Raw genomic sequence first — 10,333 nt, forward strand, 5'->3', positions numbered from 1 at the left:
AGCAGATATTGATATTCCACTAGCAGCTGTAGCTGAAGCCAATGTCTTTAAAGTGTCAGCCCTCAGCAGCCAGCCAGGTGTACCTGAGGTTCAGAAGAGAGAGGGCGAGTGAGGAAAGCGAGGAAAGGGAACAACAACATTAAACAGACCACCAATCAAAAATGCTGCAACACTCCTGGGGTTTGACTTCAACTCTATACTTATCATATCTTACTCTCTACAAACGTGGTAACACATTTCAGATGGAAAAAAAGAATTCCTTTCCTTATCATCACTGTTTGAGGAGCTAGCAAGTAAACATAGTGGAGCACTCAGCAGCTAAAGAGCCAGGATATGTTCCTCAGGAGTTGGTGGAGACCAAAATAAAAGCTAAGTGGCAGTGACAGGACTCCAAATCATAGACTGTTAATATTAATGGACTAAGCATCTGGTCTGAAACCTGCATTCTATCTGAATTCCAGCAGGGGGCGACACATGCAGTTGCAAAAGGAGGTTGGTTTCTGTTAAAGTCCATGAGAAAGGGACCCACTTCTGACTTGATTTATTACCTCAGTTTTCATGAACTAATTTTGGTCTCAATCAGTATTCTGCAATACAGAATGATGTTCATTTTTTAAATAATAGTCTTGATTTTAAAATTGACAATAAATCAGGGGGTGTTTAAGGGCATGGCAATGATGTGAATGACTTTCTTACATGTAATATAACTATGGGACAAAGATTTATTTAAAACCTAGCAAAGCTAAATCTTACCTCGGATTTTGTAGGCTAGCTTTTAGCAGCAGTTGCAACCAGCTTGCCAGTGAAAGCGTTTAACGTAGAGTGTAAGCGGCGTTGCCTACTCTCAGCTAACGTCACAGTCAGCAACCAACCAACACTCTGTGGCTCCTCGCTCACTCCTCCCTCTCGTCTGAAGTCATCACATTTGCAACCAAGATAGCTGCCCCATAACGGGAACCTTGACAAGATTTCAACATACCAGTGGGTGACTTCACACATGCTCTGTCCAGTAGTATTACCCGCTTATGCTCCAAATGGATGATAATGTTGCTCTGTGTCTGCCCGATCTGCAAATAGCAACTGTTTCTTTTTCAGAAACATGCTGTTCAGAGAGTGTACATTAACACCTGGGCGCTGCCCAGTGCAACCACAATCAGATTCTGTGGTCCACTGAGCAGTTCAGTGATTGAGAGCCTTGCTTAAGGGCCCCTCAGTGAACGGAAGCATTACTTTCTAATGCAGAACTTAAATGTTTTTCAAAGAAAACGTCTTAATGTCGAGCCCTCTGGCAGCCCAGGCCTACCATTACTGATCTGACTGAGCTTCTCTCATTATGCTGAAACACCGTGTTGTTTGCACAAGGGGAAAACGTAGGTTACATAAGATCACAGGTCAGGGGTCGAGTTAGGGCGTAACTTGGGGTTTACCATTGGGGGAGGTGAGATCTCCATAAATAAAAAAATTTAGAAGTCAAACAATTCATTTTCTACATTATGGTGAAATTTTCTGCAACAATTGTTGCCTTTTCTGCCTGGATTTATGGTAAACATGTCTTTATTTATGTATAGAAATTCTGTATTGATTTTTGGGGTGGGTTGCATTGGCCAGTTTGGATTATTCGGGGGGGGGGGGGGGGGGGTTGTAAACCCTCCATTCCCCATTAAAATTACGCCTATGGGTTGACAAGATCTATACGGCTATACTCAATCACTAGACTTGTCCTGTATGAATTTATGTCTGACATTAGAACAGAGATCTTCAATAGGGGGTCCTCAGAGTTGCTTCAAGGGGCCACCAAATTAATGTTTGATAGTTTCAGTATGTCTGAAAATATACATCAACATGATATTTGGAAAGATACATCTTTTTTAAATGTACACAACATGGATGATAGGCATACTGACCCATAGGTAAGGTAGCCATCCATAGATATAGTTAAGCTTAGGAATTCACTGTTCCACATTTTAACATTAAAACATGATGTTGAGATATCTGAGTTTAATATACAGCTCAATTGTATATACAGCAAGGGGTCCCTGCCCAGTTGCTTTTTTGGGTCCTTGGCCTAAAAATGTTTCGGACCCATGCTCTAGAAGTTGAGGGAGTCGAAGCAGCTGCATGATAAGGAAATGTTGTGTTCCTGCACCGTCTCCTTTGAAGGTTAACAGAGACATACACCCCTAGTCCCCAGAGAGATATAAGCTCTACTTTAAGTGAGTATCTATGTTATGGCACCATTAATATCTTCGCATAATACAAACATGTGTTCAGGATGAGATAAACGCAGAGTTCCTCAGGATTGGGATGGCACTACACAACACTACATTATGGTTAAATTGTACTGCTTAATCCTTATGTCTTCGTGACCAAGATTTCATGAAATGCTTCTGTGTAAGTCATGAGTCTTCCGAACTTCTGTTTCACATATCCACCTGCTCCTGAGTTTTCCCTAACTGTCCTCATCCTGCTCGTATCGTCCATCTTTTTCTTCACATTCTTCTTGGCTTATCGTTCTTGCACTCACAGCACCCTGCTCTTCTTTTATACCTCCCCCTGTACTCCTGCAAACCTGTTACAGTGCTCTCCCTCATTCCTGTCACACTCCCTATTCTCGCCTCCCCCTCATTGCCCTCCCTCACATTTTTAAACACTGTCCGCTTTAATGGAATGTACTTTAGTAGCAGATAATGCAGCATGGGCCATGGGGATGATGACTGTTCTGACCTTGTCAGATCGCAGTGTTTTGTCAAACCAGACCCATTCGGTGTATGGATTCACTTTAAAGGAACGTCAGGAGCTAATCATCTAAACACTGATATACGAGGATTTGGAACAAATATTTCAATAAATGAAGAATGCCTCCTTCCTGTGAAAATGCTCTCTAGCCTTAAATCCGTTGGACTCTTTCCTGGAATGGCTGCATGTTGTTAAAGCTAATGTACTGTGGCTCGATATCCACACCCAAATGCCATTCTTTACATTTGATAACAGCAGAAACAATGTTTATTGCTTACAAACCCTCTTAACACTGTTGGCTTGTTTTATATTCAGTGTCAGCGGCCTTGGCCTCATGAACTGTTCTCAGGTTTGTTACATTGAGTGCAGTCCGCTCAGGGAACTGTAACAGTGACCCTACATTTGCAGTCTGGTCCCATCTGCAATATGGTCTATTTCCTCCTGACCTCTAAGTGTGTAATTGAGGACGGAGGAACTGGGTTACAGGAAAATAGCCCATATAATTGCTATTTATCTACCTTGTTTTATTTTGTAATATCTGAGTGGCATTGTTTGTGCTGAACTGGATGCTCTAGTTTTCAATAAAACTCTCACACTTTTCCCTTATTTTACCATCAACATGTTGAGATGGCACTGACCGCCATCTCATGTGGGAAAGAGGCCTCTTGTTGACAAAAATATCGTGACATAACTAACATGTTTGTAATGCTGTTCAATTCCTTTAAGCCACTAAAACTTAACTAGACTTTGCAAATGCATTTCAAACAGAAGGAACATTGTTTAATGTGCATTGTCCATATAAGAGGTTTATGGGGGAGATTTCCAGTTTAAACTGTTATACAATGTCACAATTCTTTGCTTATGGGCTACTGAGGGCACATATTTAAAATAACTTTACTCCTTTCGTTTGGAAGAAATACATGTTCAAGACATAACCTCAAACCAAAATCCTGTCTTCTAGAAATTAGCTGCAAATAAAGTTGTATACTGTGTTATAAACCACATTTTTATACAGTATTTTCAAATACAGAGGTTCAAAAAAGGCTTAACAGTTTGGTAGGACAAAGAAAAGGTTGGGGAAAAACAATGATTTAAAAAATGATTTTTTTGTATAGATGTACAGAAGTGTGTACGTTAGTCAGAATAAAATGGGCACTGTGTGCAAAGGCTCTTTAGATTTAAGTTTAGTTGGTGGGAGATTTCGGTGAGATGACAGTAGGTAGCTGTGGATTGGCATAGCTATAGATAGACAGATAGATTGATAGCAGGGCGTTTTTGTTAGAAGTCTGGCAGCAGAGCTTTGAACAAGCAGGAGGTGATTTATTGAAGACTGACATACTGAATGTAAATAGAAAGCGCATTAGCATAAAGTCTCCAGTTTGTCACAAAGGCATAAATGAATTTATAAATGCCATGACCTCAAAGAATGGATCTCAATTTGAGCATTTTTTAACCAATAAAAAATACTTTCATTATACTATAAAATAGGTTGTGATCTCAGGGAGACTTCCTTGAATAAAAAGTAAAGCATGAATAAAGCTTTATTAAGTAGAATGCGAACACGAAACAAAATAGAAACCTACATTTTTGCACAAGGGCATCATACAAGGAATCAGACATCTATCAACCAGAGTAGGGCCTCTAAAACATTCATCTCTTGAAGGTTGTGGGCCATCCATCCCTTGATGTCATGGAAAAAGTCATTAAATCTTCTAAAAAACTCCACCCGGTCTCTGAAGGATGCTCAGTGGCCTAAACCCATTTGTCGAATCAATCATTATTTTGGCAAAACCCTAAACACGTTCTCACTCGCTAAAACACATTTCACACTGTGATGCACTTGTGTTGCAAAATGGTTAACACAGGCAGCACAAGTTAAACACAACTACAACACAGTTGTTATCATTCACACACTGTCATTAACGACTGTACGATTGTACACATCTTTCTAATGAGGTGATCAAGCCAATCGTAGAGAATATAAGCCGTAAGAAACGTGTCTCAGCAATCAAGAGGGCTGTAATTTTTGTGAAGCTGTTGGTTAAGCTTTTGGTTTCTTTAAAAATGAATGAACACCAGCATGCTTTAAATATAAAGATACAGAAACAGAGGAAAACAGCCTTGGGCCAATGCTTCTTTTATAAATGCGATGGCAAACCATCCACAGGGCTAGAGGAGATTTCCATGTGGGTAACCATGTCAATAACTGTGTGGAAAACAGGTGGCTGAACCTGGATAAGAGTGTTGGGTAGGTCAATGTCCAAGTCAACGATAGATTTCAAAAGACGGACAGGCAAACCTTTTCACATTTCTTTGAGGAGGCAGATAGACCAGGAATCTGACCAAATACATTGCAAACTTTAAAATCAGTGATGCAAGTTGTGAGACGTCCAACCCCTTCTAAGATATTTTATCTGTCCAACGTCAGAACCTTCAAAAACATTGTAACTTCCCCGAAACAGTCAAACTGTTCTTCTTCTTTTCAGCCAAAGATTGGCCAGGAATGCAGGGTTGTCTGAAAGTGTGCATGTTTATTCCCACTTAAACAACTTTCATGTCTAAACCCCAGTGTTGGAGTCAAGACCATCTAAACCGATCACCAAGACCAGAGAGTATAGAGACCAAGTCAAAACAAAGACTTTGAGGGGTTAAGACCATGTTAAGACCAAGTCCAAGGCAGGTTGAGACCTTGTCAAAGACCCAGACCAGACCAGTGCGAGTCCCCCACTGCATAACACGATAAAATGTAAAAACCATAGGCTTATTGCCATAAGTGCATCATGATTAATGCCTAAAAAATAATCGAAGACTGGTCTTTAAATAAAGTCCTGGGTCTTTTTTATCTGAGACCGAGAAAAGACCTGGTAAAAATGCGGTTGATTCTGAAACTAAATGAGACCTTCAAAACGTGGGCTTGAGACCGCTCTAGAGACCAAGAACGATCTTGAGTACTACTACACAGCTAAACCCTTTCTAATAAAAATGTGAGTGAACACATAGTAATAGAAATCAGTAGGAACTTGTTTGTCCACAGAGATTTTATAGCTGGGGGTGAAGAGGTGGGTTATGGATGACTGATCAAGTGGTGTTTGAAACTCTGGCATGCATGCTTGCAGGGCAGTGAACCACCAGCCCAAATGTGGACCAAGGTAACAGGAACATTTTTGGCCCAAGTGTAAGGTCTAGTGCCTAGCAAGGTTAGCAAAGTCCTGTTGTAAAGCTTAAAGGCACACAACGCTAATTTGACGACAGAGGTCTACCGTTTTCCTGCCTAAAATATTGACATACATGTCACATACCTTAGCAATGTGTGTCTAGAGACAGTTTAAACATACTTAACATTGTAAGATATACAGTAAGTACTTGGCACAAACAATACATGCTCTGGTATTGTAGGGTTCTCCCTCCTGCGTGGGCGACCACGAGTCGCCAGGGCATTTTATCTCAAGAGGTCCTTCAGGCAGTGAAAGAGGAAGGCCTTCCCCTTGTTGCAACAAATTATGAACATTGTCCTTTCAATTTAATAGAAAAACAGAACAACACTGGTCCACCTTAAAATCTCGCCATTTAAATATGAACAAATGTGAGCACAGGGGGTGAGCATTATTAAAAACGATCAGTCAGTCAGATTGCAACTCACACTCTCACCACTGCTGCCAGCCTAAAGCTGTACGTGTCTCTGTGGAGCCCCTGATATTGAATAAAGACGTGCCACACTCACAGAAAATAGTTATGCTTTAATATGCAGCAGCAGTAGAAACTTTTCTTTCCCCTGAAGGCATAAGATTTGTGTGTGCCATGGCCCGTTGTTCAATGGCTTGTAGTGGAGTGAAGCAGACCAGAATACTTTTACAGTTCATGTCTATATGTTCTCACATGCTGTCTTCGTACATGTGTCTTTCAGTGCCACTAATGCTGTTAACTGTGCAGATTTGAATCCAAATGTGTGCGGTCGTGTCACTTGATGATTTCTTTTAATGGCAAACCTTTCAGAGAACAACTTGAGGAATGTTGCCATGAAACAGACTGCTCGCCATATAGCCCATTTTTGTTTTCAGTTAGACTAGGTTTTTGTTCCCACCTTATAATTTGATCTGGAAGGGAGCCTCAAAGGCTTCCTGTTAAGTTATGTAGCTGATCGAAAAGATTGCATTGGGTCCCGGGACACTCTTCCAATCAACTGTTGATTAGCATAAGTTTAGGTGAACTAAAAACCCCAATAATAGTAAACAATCATTCATTAAACATTAACAGGTTTCACTTATATGAGCAGATGTAAGCTTTTGCAAGTTTACTGTATTGCAGAACAATGATCGAATAATAACCTAAATGGGGAAAAAAGTCAAGTTTTAATAAACTGAAATGACATTTGGTTTCGATATTCATCAGTTATTATTTATTGCGTGTCAAGCTGAGCCGGCTGAACTCATTGCCCTGTCAATCTCAATCCTACTACTCACAAGAGAGGGGGAATATTGTAACATAGTCTTACTTTTTGTTAAGGGAAACCACCCAAAACAGTACCCCAAAGTACCACAATCCACCCAAAACTGGGTAGAAAACAGCCTGAATACACTGAATACGGAACGAGCTAACCAGGGAACGCTTGATGCAATATGGTGTCTAGCAATAAGGGTTTAAGACTGTATGAAACATGCTAAAGCTAAACAAGAAAACATCTTGAAAGCCTATTTAAACCACTAGTTCACATGTTCATCCCACATCAGAGCTCCACACAGCATTTCTTTCCAACCAGCACGGTAATTACATTGTCTTTGTGTCCCAGGCTTAAAGCAGTTCTTCATTAGTCGGCCAAAATGAAAAACCAGCAGGGCCAGCATTTGAAGACCAGTAATACAAACACTGACTGACTCTTTCTCTCTCTCTTTCTCCCCCCTTCTCCCAACCTGTAATCCTGCGATCAGTTGTCCAGGCAACAGCCCTGGCTACCGTTCCGCCACGTGCACTGCACAGCCGGGTCAGGATGAAAGTACCTGGAGGGGGCGATGCAAATCACCCATTGCACCCCACTGGAGATCTCCATAGAAATCCTGGGAATAAGCCTGCCCCGGGGTTTTTCTCCCAGCAATAGTGCAACACCTCTGTGGGTTATTAGTGCTCTGGTGTGAAAGATCTTTGTCTTTCACATAAATAAATCAAAGCATTTCCAGAGCCGATATTATATTATGATATTGAAATTGATATTATAATATACAAGCAGAGCATATCTTACATGTTTTGTGTATTTGCCGCTTTGTCAAATGAATTATTGTATCAGTTCAATAATTTTTTTTATTCCAGAGCTCAATCCATAAATCAACACCTTACAAAGCATATTGTTTTGAAAGTGAACATGCTATTTCTACATGCTAAATGTTGCTATGTATCGGCTGCTGTAAGGATATACAGAGAGCACAGGAGGTGGAGGAGGACTCTGTTGGACTGTGGAAAGCTGAGTCTGAGGGGAAATCACATAGCAGGGAATAACAACATACGTGTACATGTGCATGTACTTATACTGTAAATCCACAATCATGTGCGGCATAAATACAAATACACACACATATTGTCTGCTGTATTACATGGCATCAATAACACTCATCAGGCTCACTGTTGTTGAGGAATTAGCTCATACCCTTGTGCACAGCAGCTCCCAGGCTCCTCCGTAATCTCTCCTGCAAACTTTGTTTGAACTCTGGCACATATAATACCTTCATTCAAGAGTCAACGGCATGTGGAACCATAACCCAAAGCAGAGTTACTTATGTGATGGCAAATAATTGCTCAGTGTTTGGAAGATTTTCTTTCCATTTGGGATTTTCTAATACTGTGGCAGCAGAGGAGGAGGCTCTCAAGCGAGTGGAGCTTCTTCCAAATAGGCATGTGTGTGGTACGTGTACAGCATGTCTACAAAGAATAGACAGACACATGGTCACATATGGTGCTTTCAGTCCTACAACAAATACAAAACTAGTTTTAAAATGTTACATAGATACATATTGATAATAACTGGGAGAATAAATGCAAAGAGTTATTGTTGTAATTACTTATGTCGGGCCCTTATTAAGGCTTTGAGAGGTTTGAATTTAAATCAACAGGTTAGAGTCAGTCACTCTGACAGAGGCAACAACTTTAAGACGTTCAATGGGAATTGAAAGTGTTCTTTTCTTACACGTCTCTACTTTCCGTCATTTCTGTTCTCATGCTCAATCTCCAGCCCCCCCTCATTCTGTCTGGACTGCTGCTTTTGGTTGTCAAACAAAGACAGATGCATGGTGCCTGATACAAATGACAAACTCTTTGTCAACAAACACCGAGTATGTTCCATTTTCCACTTGGGGATGGTTAGAATATATTTCCCTCCAACAAAGTGACACAAAAGGAAACAAAGAAATCTGTCAAAGAGTGATGGCTGAAATTACAGTCTTGCGGTTTAATGAGAAGTGGAGACATAATATACTATTCATTGAGAGGTTTCAAAGACAAGCACTATGAGTGGTTTTATCACTCAGGGTGTCTATACATTGTGGCGCTTGTGTATATAGCGGGAGCATTTGGAGTCTATTGGTGTCTGTACAGCCTACAGTACACACAAATTAACAAAACCCTTTAGGGCCTCTACTCTATACTCGTTCCATTTGAATAGCTTACATTGCAGGATTGGAAATGTACTTACTGTCACTCTGAAATGAACTTGATAAGTTCAACTCTCTTTTTGTGTCCTCGCTAGCTATTCCAGCACAATGGGTTCTGACACCTGTACCAGGCTTCACACTCGACTCGTGCTGATTTGATTTGTGTCACTTAGTGAATACTTTTTTCTACCCACTGCACTGTCACTGCTTCCAAGACCTGTAAATACTTATCCTGACCTCAAATAGCCCATCAGCCCTCCGAGATAATCCTGCAGCCTTGCTGAAGAGCGGAGAAAGTGTGTAGAAAACAATCCTCTGGGAGAGAGTGACTGTTGGAAAATCCTCACTGACTTCTTTTTCTTATTTATCTTTGTGACAGTGGGTCCAGAGATGGGGATGGCAGAGAGAGAGAGAGCGCGGTGTGGAGCGTTGGCTCTGCATGTCAGGGAGAGGCTGTGATCATGAGTGGCAGTAGAGAGACAACAGTGAAGGAAAGGGACGCTGGTGCCAGTGACAAGAGCTGCGATGGTAATGCATGTCACATTGATGAGGCCATGCCAAGATAAGTTGGGAATGGGGTCAGTTCCACAACCAGTCTCCCAGTATCTCTGCTTGGGGCTCTGACTTTTTACCGCTATCATTTGTTTGGTCTTTCTCTATCTCTGAATTCATCTTTTCTGTTCTTTTTCCCCTAATCTGCCTTTGTTTCACTGTGACTACTCTTCCCCCCACTTCTCTACTCTTTCTTCAATGGACACTATTAATCTGTCACCCTTGTCCTTGAATCTCTCCAAACTATTAACGATTCACTTCTATCTTCTGAACTCTAAATGTTTTCTTGTAAAGGGAATTGTTACGTGTAGAGACGTAAGGACACAAACACAGGGGGCAGGCAAGCAGAATGAGCTATAGTCCAGAGTTTATTGCAAAAAGGAGTTCATGGATAACCAAGCCAAAAAGGC

The 10,333-nt window shown here is 41.0% G+C and overlaps 1 long non-coding RNA gene across 1 annotated transcript in view; it reads left to right on the top strand.

Moving 5' to 3' along the window:
* Nucleotides 1-8,825, top strand: part of LOC117946116 — a 19,114-nt gene extending 10,289 nt beyond the window's left edge. The window contains exon 3 of the long non-coding RNA XR_004656971.1: nt 8,815-8,825. This is a non-coding gene — a long non-coding RNA (uncharacterized LOC117946116). The remainder of the gene's footprint in view (nt 1-8,814) is intronic.
* The last annotated feature ends 1,508 nt before the right edge of the window (nt 8,826-10,333 follow it).

This window comes from Etheostoma cragini, chromosome 6 (genome assembly GCF_013103735.1).
Source record: "Etheostoma cragini isolate CJK2018 chromosome 6, CSU_Ecrag_1.0, whole genome shotgun sequence".
In the NCBI taxonomy this organism is placed as follows: domain Eukaryota; kingdom Metazoa; phylum Chordata; class Actinopteri; order Perciformes; family Percidae; genus Etheostoma; species Etheostoma cragini.